We start from the raw sequence: 9,790 nt of genomic DNA, 5'->3' as shown, positions 1-9,790 counted from the left end.
ACTGCATAATAAGGATTTAAACCGGGGGTGTCACGCCAGAACAAGACCAGGACTAGACACCAGGTCTTGGACGAGATCCAAACAGGCTGCTGATGCTAGATGGGTCTGAAGTAATGCCACTGGCTCTTCCATTTCACCTGACTGGTTTAGGGTTAAACTTCTAGCTGTTGTTGTTTGATCAACGCAGAGATGAGCACAGCTACACGGAACGGAGGATGTCTGCAGCAGTGGAGCTTCAACTTACTTTAAATAAAAAGATTTCTGAACCAAACTGCTTAGACGCATTTTCTGTTGTAAAACAAAGGCAAGGCGACCGACGAGGGTGATCCTGAGCAGATAAATCTTCACATCAAAGTTCAGCCAACGAGGGGGGAGTTAGGTCAGCTTGGCTTACCTGTCCCTTCTGCCAGGACAGGCTCGATGAGTGTTCTACGCCATTTCTGCAAAGACCTGATGAACTCATGACACATGTTTTAAATGGACACGTATTGATAACCTAACAGAAAACATGATTTTCTCCCTGAAGGACAGTGATATTTAACAAGACCCCAATCAGCTAAAATTTTAAATTGCAAATAGAAACACCTGTAAAGGTTCCCGAGCCTTTAAATGGTCTCTCAGTCTACTTAAATTACAGAAATAAATAAATTACTGAAATAAATTACTGAAAATGTTTTTTATTTTTAAATGGCGTTATTCCCATCACTGCTCTGTTGTGTCTACAGCATGCAGTGGCTGAGACAGTGAGAGCACTGTGTCATGTTCCTGACCCGAGGTGAGTGACTCCATCTCCTATCTCACCACTATTAGGCTGATTTTCCACAGGTGAGGAGCGGAGGGGTTTGCAGCTGCAGAAGATTCCCAATCAGGAACTCGGGTATAAAAGGAGGATGGAGACACTTCACTACGCCGGATGATTGCACCAGTATAGGTAGCCCCAGCCACTCGCTCTCGTTCCTGTAACTCGTTTTGACATTCGTTTTTCTGGATTTCTTGGATTTTGAACTTGGACTGCTCTTTGGATTATCCTAACTTTTGGTGTTGTTTCTCCTCTCCCAGGATCTCATTACCTACCTCAACTTCACTCTTTTAACCCTGGACTATTCACACCTCGTCTCATCCTCCTCCGTTGTTCCTGTTTGGACTCTCTCTGCTGCCTCACCAATTCCGGATCACCCCTGGACTCATCAGAGCTCACCTCGGCTCTCTCGCCTTCCCCCTCGTTCTCCCCGAACTCTGAATGAACTTGAGTGATCGATCTACCCCACAGGACTTCCCTGTGCTCTTTTTGTTCTCTTTTATAATAAAGACTTTAATTCAACCGGTTCTACGAGTCAGATTTCTGCATGTCTTGGGCTAAACACATACCTCGAGCCGTGACACACTGAGGGTCTCCGCCCACCCGGCCAATCATCATCGAGTTTGTAAGTGCGTTACCGACACCTCTCTCTCCCTGGCTGCAGTTGAAGTGTGGCGGTCAGAAAGCCTCACACTGTTGCTCCACGTTCGACAAGTACATAGTAACGCACAACCTTCCGTCCCCAGTAACGGTAACGGTGTTGCAACAGTGGGAAAAGTAATTAATTAGATTATTCTGTTAGCCAAAAAAAGAACGCTGTTAGTAACGCGTTATTCCCATCACTGGTAGAGAGGTCATGTTATCCAGTCAGTGTGTGTGTTTGCTAGATCTGGATTGTGTTCATTTTGATAAACTATAGTTTGTGAAGGCTGTACCAACTCCAGCCTGTCTGGACATCAAGTCCACGGGTTTCCAGATAAGAGAAACAACGCCTCTATATCCGTGCCTGAGGGCGTTTTGCGCAGCTGAAAAGACGGACTTCTGTAGCTCACATCGGTCGGTACCGGGAAGGTTAGGGTAACCCTAACCTTAACCCACCTTCAGAACCAGGTTAGAACCGACCACCAGAAGAGACGCGCAGGTCAGCAGGTCAACTGGTTTCTGGGCCGAAACCACATCAGAACCCCCCCCCCCCCCCCCCCCCCCCCCTGGACCGCCAGGAGAGGAGGCGCGGCTTTTAAAAATACCAAGATGAATGGCTCGCTGGTGGCTGGGTCAGATCCAACTAACAGAAGCCCGCATGATCCCCAGAACCGGATCACAGGCGTCTCTCTCTAAGCACTAAACTACGTTACGTGACCGGATATTAACGAGTATGGGACAGCTAGCAGACGCTCATTATTATTAATATTATAACTGAACAATGCTATTTTTAATTGTCTGGTACACAATAGTAATCTGTACACTATTGTGATGTTAGCACACGAGTTTAAGCTAGCATTATTAACTCACAAGACACCTGCTGATTGAAATCAGGTGTGATGATGCAGGGTTGAAACTAAAATATGCTGGATAGCGGCCCTCGATGGACCAGGGTTCCCCACCCCTGATTTAAAGTTTCCTCTGTGTCAGAGCCGGCATTAGTCCATTATTTTCTCTGGATTAAGCTAACAGGACTCCCTCAGCTGACGTCACTTTGTTTGGCCCAAAATAAAAAAAAAACTTGCTCACAAAAATGACTCTAAAAGCCTAAATAATTGATGTATGTGTTCAAAAAATGTTTAAAACCAGTTTCTATTACGTTTCTCTAAACATAGGTTCATGGGAGTCTCTATGTCATGTCTCGTGGAATGTGTTTAACCCAAGACATGCAGTAATCTGACTTGACGAGCAGGTAGGAAGAAATTAAAGTCTTTATTTATATAACTGGAACAAAAGGTGCACAGGGAAGTCCTGTGGAGAAGGTGAGCAGTAGCTCGAGTCCATAAACGTTCGGGGAGAACGAGGTGAGGAAGCCGAGGTGAGCTCAAGTCAGTCCAGGGGTGTTGAGGAAACAGGTTAGACAGCGGAAGGAATCCAACCAGGCACAGCGGAGGAGGATGGGACGTGGTGAGAATGTCCAGTCAGTAAAACAGCAAGTTGAGGCAGGTTGAATGAGATTCTGGAGAGAACAAACAACATCCAGGTTTCAGGGTAATCCAAAGAGTAATCAGAGCGGTCCAAGTTCAATAATCCAAAATATCCTATATTCGAGTAACGAGTTCACAAAACAAGGGCGAGTGGCTGGTACTACCTCTACAGGAGCAATCATCCGGCGTAATGAGGTGTCACCATCCTCCTTTTATACCCGCGTCCCTGATTGGAGATGTTCTGCAGCTGCGGCCCCCCTCCGCTGTAACCTGTGGAAAATCAGTCAGAGTGAGATGAGGGTGATGTCACTCACCTCGGCTCAGGAACATCACACTCTAACCTGCAAGTGGCTCTTTAAAGAGCCAAAACAATTATCATTTGCACAGTTTCTCTGCTTTAAATCATGAATTAGTAATGGCTTTGTTCTTTTATTATTTCATTAATAAATATTTTACCTATCAATTTAACACGGATATTCAATTCAATGCCAGTCCTGGAAGGCCGGTACACATTCCGTTCTTGTGGTTTCTCTGCTCCAACACACTTCAGCGGTTGAATCACCTGTGCAGACGCTCATCAGGCTCTGCAGAAACGCTTGGTCACCTTGGTGAGAATGTGTTGTGAAATCAGGTGTGCTGAGGCAGGGTTAAAACTAAACGTGCTGGATACCGGCCCTCCAGACCTGGAATTGAATACCCCTGAATCTATAATCTAAAAGTTTAATCTTACTCAAGAGTTCATATCAAAACTGAATCTACATTCACACACTCCTGCTTCTCGTCTCCACAGCTGTCACCTCTGTATTCAGAGTTAAGACTTTCTGTCTGGTTAGAGATCTCTTGCAGCATAGAGCCTGAACGCCCTGAGAGAGAGGTGGAGAGTTTGGCGTCACCTCTCAGCGGTTTGGAGAAACAAATTCCTGAAAATGATACAAACACTTATCCTGTAGCGAGCGTGTCCTATTTGTTGGTTCTTTCAGAACCCGGTTTTCCGTTAGAACCTCAGAATACGCTGCTTTCTCAGGGAAGTTGGGGTCGCAGGTGAGTATCATTGTACTAGACCCTGGTTTGGACCACGCACCTTTAATTAGGACTCGCTTTCTAGTTTAAGGTGAAATGAAATTTGCGCTACTTGTTCTTCCGTAGTAACACCACTTTCCTTTTAGTTTCTCCCGTTATTTAGTGGTTTTAAATACTAAGGCAAAAGTTCACAAAGAGGCCATCTTTGTGATTATTATTTGGGTCCTATCAGGATTAATTTGCGCCTCTGTCAGCATTTGTGGGCGGTGGTAACTAGAAAACGATTCTTGTTAGTTGATCAGGCTAACATAGATTTATCAATTAATCTAATTAATCCACCCTTCTCACGCTAAACATATACTTTTTTAGTGCAAAAAAAGCCTGTTTGAACCAACGAACCATCATGAACTATGACCCTTAGGATGTCCCGCTACCAAGAAAGGGGGGGGGGGGGGGGGATTTCTCCCTCACCCAAGCTTTCTTTTCTTAATCTGTCACAACCTGTAAACAAGTCCTGCAGTACAGGAACAAGCTATTCAAGGCAGCTTACCTCCTTTCAGGCGATCTGGTCAGGGCCCCCACTCAAACCTTTAAAAAGGACCTTTAAGAATCAAGAATGAGGTTTCTTTTTCCAAAAATTTATTTCAAAATTGCAAAATACAAAAAATAGGTAAATATGAAACTAACCTATCCCCTGTGGAGGATGCTAATGCTAAAATCTTCCTGAGAATAACTGGTTGACTTGTGTCAACCCTAACCTGTCACACTCTAACTCTAGGTACGATTCTCTCCAGCTGTCCCCAACTACTGACCTCTTCTATCCCACCTCTGCTCTGTCTCTCCACTGTCGACTCTCTGTCACCGTGTCAGCCCTACTTCTAGCTGCTCTTTTTATACTATTCTAAACAACTGCCAAGCAATATCTCAAACAGTCATGAGACAGCCTAAACAATGTGATCATTTGTCAGTTTCTTTTTCTTTAGTTTAGTTTATTTCAAACAAAGAAAACATACATAATTTTTTTTAAATACCACAAACAGAAAAAATACATATCATCATCCCTTCTTCTCTGTTTGAAAAGGAGTAGGCTGAAGTGGAAACTTTTATGTCCCTACCCCTTTATACAAGTAATTTTTACTTGTTTACTGAATCTAACACAAAACCTACATTAAAACAAACAAAATGGTACAAGTCACCAAAAAACCAAAAACCACCAAACCACATGGAAAAAAACAAAAAAAAAGGAAAAAAAACACATCTTTTTACAATTGATACAATTTACTTTTCCTTAGAATAAAGGACATCCACATAAATAATCTATTTTCCACTATATACTTGTTCAAAATGTTTTTTTATAAATCATTTTAAACACAATAATATTTGTACTTACTTTGATTTCTTCTTCTAAATTGTTCCATAATTTAACCCCTATTATTGTGATTCACATCTGTTTTAATGTTGTTCTAAACTTATGTATCTTTAAGTTTAGTGTCCCTCTCAGGTTATATCCTCCTTCTCTCTCTGTGAACAGTTTCTGTATTTTATCAGGCATTAATTTATTTCTTACTTTATACATTATTTGTGCTGTTTTGTATTTAACCAAGTCCTGGAACTTCATTGTCCGCGTTTTAATAAAAAGTTCATTTGTGTTATCCAAATATCCTGTATTTGTTATTAATCTGATACCTCTTTTCTGCATTGTTGTTATTGTCTGTAAATTACTTTTGTACGTGTTTCCCCAGACCTCTACACAATAGCTCAAATATGGCAGTAGTATGGCGTTTAAAGCGTGCCACAACCCGTGCACGCGCATTGGGTCCACAGCGCGCGTGTGAACGGGACTCGCGAGCGAAAATATACATGGCAGCGCGCGTGTGAACGGGACTCGCGAGCAAAAATATACATGGCGAGAGGTCATTTGTGCACTGAGAGGGAGCAAACTGTGTCTGTGAGCGCACAAGGATGTGCACAAGTGACAAACCTGCGTGCGCGCGTTGCCAACGAGCACACGGCAGAGGAAAACGTGCGCGCGCGGCAGCCTCTCTGCGCGCTCGGCAGCCTCTGCGCGCTCGGTTTCTAATTCCGCTCGCTCGGCTGTGAGGAGTTTTGGCACTCTGGAGGCGTGGCCTGTGGCAGATCTTCCCTGTCCTCTGATTGGTTAGTTTACCCCGCACTTTACTCTCTACCTATCTATATAAAAAAATCTGAGATTCAGCAGTTGCTGTCATAGCTCAGCTGGGAGAGCGAGTGACTCTCACTCTGGTGGATCCAGGTTCGAGTCCAGCCAAGGAACATAGAGTTGATGTCATTATATTCTTTCCCAATTCCTGTGATATTATTTTACAGTTGTGACCGTTCAACTGTCATTAAACGTCCGAATGTTTGCTGGGCAGTGTTTTAAAAAGTGCACATAAGCTAGATGGTTTTAACCAGGTAAAAATAGACATGTGGGTGTAGGTATGTTCAAGTTTAAAAAGTTCTTCCCTCATTAATGTATTGTTTATTTTTTTCAGCATTTAATTGACAAATTATCCTTTCAAATAATTAATTGATGAGTTACATAATTGTCCATTTAGAATTGTTGAATGGACTGAGTCAAGTTTGGTGCACTTTATATATTTCAAAACATGTTTTTTTAAATTATGCATATAAATAATTTTAATGTTAATTTATTGAAATATTTCTATTTTTTCATTACCTCACCCTTGTTTTGACAAAAACAAGACCTTGCTGGATAATATCACGGAGAAACTATTTGTTCACAATACTTGGCTCAGTGAGGATCTGTGTACCAAATGAGGAGATACTCAGAAATCTGTCTGCAGATTGTTACAACCCAGACTGGAAGTGGTGGGCTGTAATAAGAAAGGAGACCAAACAGAGGAGTGGGGGGTTCAACAACTGATTTATTTAACCAAAGTAAGGATTTACTAAACTTTGGTTAAATAAATCAGATGTTGAACCCCCCACTCCTCTGTTTGGTCTCCTTTCTTATTACAGCCCACCACTTCCAGTCTGGGTTGTAACAATCTGCAGACAGATTTCTGAGTATCTCCTCATTTGGTACACAGATCCTCACTGAGCCAAGTATTGTGAACAAATAGTTTCTCCGTGATATTATCCAGCAAGGTCTTACTTTTGTCAAAACAAGGGTGAGGTAATGAAAAAATAGAAATATTTCAATAAATTAACATTAAAAATTTTTATATGCATAATTTAAAAAAACATGTTTTGAAATATATAAAGTGCACCAAACTTGACTCAGTCCAATCAACAATTCTAAATGGACAATTATGTAACTCATCAATTAATTATTTGAAAGGATAATTTGTCAATTAAATGCTGAAAAAAATAAACAATACATTAATGAGGCAAGAACTTTTTAAACTTGAACATACCTACACCCACAAGTCTATTTTTACCTGGTTAAAACCATCTAGCTTATGTGCACTTTTTAAAACACTGCCCAGCAAACATTCGGACATTTAATGACAGTTGAACGGTCACAACTGTAAAATAATATCACAGAAATTGGGAAAGAATATTATGACATCAACTCTATGTTCCTTGGCTGGACTCGAACCTGGATCCTCCAGAGTGAGAGTCACTCGCTCTCCCAGCTGAGCTATGACAGCAACTGCTGAATCTCAGATTTTTTTATATAGATAGGTAGAGAGTAAAGTGCGGGGTGAACTAACCAATCAGAGGACAGGGAAGATCTGCCACAGGCCACGCCTTCAGAGTGCCAAAACTCCTCACAGCCGAGCGAGCGGAATTAGAAACCGAGCGCGCAGAGGCTGCCAAGCGCGCAGAGAGGCTGCCGCGCGCGCACGTTTTCCTCTGTATGCCGTGTGCTCGTTGGCAACGCGCGCACGCAGGTTTGTCACTTGTGCACATCCTTGTGCGCTCACAGACACAGTTTGCTCCCTCTCAGTGCACAAATGACCTCTCGCCATGTATATTTTCGCTCGCGAGTCCCGTTCACACGCGCGCTGTGGACCCAATGCGCGTGCACGGGTTGTGTCACGGGTCTGACGCGATACGGACCCGACTTTAATACGTCATCCCAAAATAGAAGCTAATATCTTAATTTGACCTGGAATGAAAAATGTTATAAAACCTCCTAAAAGTTTTTATCACAGAGGAGGCAGCACTCATTTCTGGGGTGGTGGAGTTTGCGCAGCGTGCGCTCTTATTGAATCTGCGTGTGTGTGTGTGTGTGTGTGTGTGTGTGTGTGTGTGTGTGTGTGTGTGTGTGTGTGTGTGTGCGCGCGCGCGCGCGCGCGGCACAGCTCCATGAGCCGCTCCAGTCACCGCGCCTCGTTATTGGCGCTATTTAAACCAATGTTGTAAAATGACTTCTGCCCAGCCCAGATGTGCTCACTTGTGCACCCGTGAGCCGTGGTTCCGCTGGCACGCGTCCGACCTCTGACAGACGCACTCTGAACTTCAGATCTTCAGCGCGCTGTTAATAGCCTGAATGGGAATCATTTCTTGATTAATTTTGTTACATCCACAATGTTCTGTGTGTGAGGTTTACAATGTCAGAACACCTGCATGAGACAGGGTGTTAATTACAATCTGCCAGAATGACTCACCTTCAGATTTCTCCAACATCGTTAAAAATGATCAAATACGGAACATATCGGCGTGCGCAGGCCAGAGTGCTGAAGCTCGGCGCATTGTTATTATGAAACTATGGCACATGTGGAGGACACACACGTGCGTGCAAAAATATACTTGTTTTCAATTATATTTATTGTGCCCACTTACGTTTTCTTTGGCCCACCCACAAACGAGTTTCTGGCTACGCTAATGGTGACATATGACAGACTTCTCTGAGCTCCGCAGCCATTACACTTTTCACCTCGCGGCAGCTCGCGCACCCCCGGGGATGCGCGCACCACACTTTGGGAATCCCTGCTCTAGTCCATCCACTCGTTTTTGCAAAATATAGAACACAAGACAGCCAAACCCATATGATGTCACATTTGTAAACTGGTCTTCAGCTCCCCCCAAAGTCCAAAACTCTCCATGGAGGGTTTGTCCTCTCCTGAGAAGCTTTCCTTCAGTTGGTCTTCTTTTGTTCCAGCTCCGGTGCTTGTTGTTCAGTTGGACCCCTCCTTCTTATCTTCTGGCTGATTTTACTCGCATGAGCAAGTTCAGTGTACTTCAGTGTGGGTCCAATCTTATCTCTGTGGCCTACCTGTTGACTCCGTTTCTTGCCACTATTTTTGGCATGTAGGAACTTGCAACAATCCTACAAAGGTGTTTTACTGCTCTTTGACCTGCCGTTTCTCCAAAAATCTACAGTAAAATGATGAAATTTGTTTTCTGGTTATAGTTTACCTGAACCTCAACTAAAATCTGAAGATAACCGCTTTAGGATGTGGGATTTTAGACGGGGCTAAACTGGAGCTCCCAGAGAAAACCCCCAGGCACCTGTCTGTAGCCTTACAGTTTAACAGCTAAATGAAATTTAAAGTTTTATTTATTCAAAGTAAAATGTCATTAAAAGCACGACTATCAGTCACTTCACACGTTTGTTTATATGAGCATAGCAGTCGTGTGGTCACGTCATTATAGTTTTTCTGTCATACTTCACCTGTGACCCTTACCAGATCCTGTTTGACCTCTTCACTTTTGACTGTTATGGTAAAAAGTACCACCAGGTGGAGCTACTGTTTATTTACAGCACAAGGTGATTAACACAATCACAGCTACTGAATATTCTTCCTACGTTAGGATTATGTCTATTTGGATTTCCAGAGCCATCCAAACCAACATATTGGCTGTGTCTGATTTACACTGGAAACACTGTTTATTCACTTCATTTCTAATT

This window comes from Nothobranchius furzeri, chromosome 2 (assembly GCF_043380555.1).
Source record: "Nothobranchius furzeri strain GRZ-AD chromosome 2, NfurGRZ-RIMD1, whole genome shotgun sequence".
NCBI classification, from domain to species: Eukaryota; Metazoa; Chordata; class Actinopteri; order Cyprinodontiformes; family Nothobranchiidae; genus Nothobranchius; species Nothobranchius furzeri.
This window is presented reverse-complemented; position numbering follows the sequence as displayed.